We start from the raw sequence: 1,373 nt of genomic DNA on the forward strand, positions 1-1,373 counted from the left end.
AGTAAGATAATGCAACTCCATTATCCACTCAGTCACCAGAAACACTTGAACAGACCCAGGAAGCCCCACTCAACACCACCCCAGGCATCCCAACCAGATCTCTCATCCAATGGGCAAAGATGTCCCAGTTCTCTATCTGCTCACCAGTACTTTCTCCTCTGCTAGCACACTTCTAATGCTGTCATGCAAGACAATATCTTACCAAAATTGGGGCAGGTTATTCCTATTTTTTTCTGCAATATCCAAAAGACTTGTTACACTGCTCTAGGCAATTAGCTTGAGAACAAGTTGGGAAATCAATAAATTGGTCTTATAATTATATGCTGATAGGTAATAATTAAGCCAAAATCTCAGTGCCTTCATTTCCTCTGTCTCACTGGAAAGCTTCTGAAAGTTAATATCCCAAAAGCAGCTGAGGGCTGCAGCACAACCCTAAGGTACACAGAGGAAATGCATTCACTCACCAATTTGGGACTAAGCTTGCCTTGAGTTACCTGTGCTAGAGCTCATCACCTTGGAGTGTAGTCACAGAGCAGTAGACAAATTAATAGATTGTCTTTTAAATCATCTCATTTAGTGACAAGGAGACATTTTTCTCTTAGTCCTAAGATTTTCACAGTACACTTTCCTTAAATAAAATTAAAGGTATTTCATGCTGCAACTTGACATACCATGTTGAAGTGGTAACAGGTAGAAAGCAGGAGAGGGTAAAGTCACCCTGGAGGAAAGGCAGGCAGAGGTTCCCTGATTCTTCTTCAAGAGTTAGCAAGGCAGAGCAGAAGTTGTTCCATTAGAAAGTTACAGGCAACAACTGCAGAGCAGTGGGCTCAGCACTCTGAACACTCATTTTCCATTCATTTAACATGGCAAGATTAGGCAGTACACTAAACACTCCAGGTTCAATTGGTGCAAGTGGAAAGACAGAAGCTGAATACAAATAATTTGGGAATTAAAGCCCAGAGTAATAATGATAGGCTGATACCCTCAGAAGTCTAGCAGGTTGAAGATGCACTTCCAAAATTAACAAAAAAACCACAAGCCAAAACCAGCTGTCAACTTTTTAGCATTGTATTTATTGAATAGTTTATTTCCTGATGCCACTTTATTATGGCAAGTGCCAGTGCATATTTTGCTCTGCTATTTATTTTGAAAAGGACAAAAATTGATGGATACATCTATCCAGGGGAAGAGTTAAGAATGGTTGGAGAGAATATTAAGAAAAAAAAGTTTGATTCTGGCAGATTCAGGCCCACCAAGTCATATACTTATTTATAACTAGCTAGATAGCTAATCAGAGTATAGTGGGAGCCAAACAACACTTTTTATGTGAAAAGACAGTGAACTCATAAAAGTCTGTTCAGCAAAGCCATAAG

Source organism: Heliangelus exortis, chromosome 9, assembly GCF_036169615.1.
Source record: "Heliangelus exortis chromosome 9, bHelExo1.hap1, whole genome shotgun sequence".
NCBI classification, from domain to species: Eukaryota; Metazoa; Chordata; class Aves; order Apodiformes; family Trochilidae; genus Heliangelus; species Heliangelus exortis.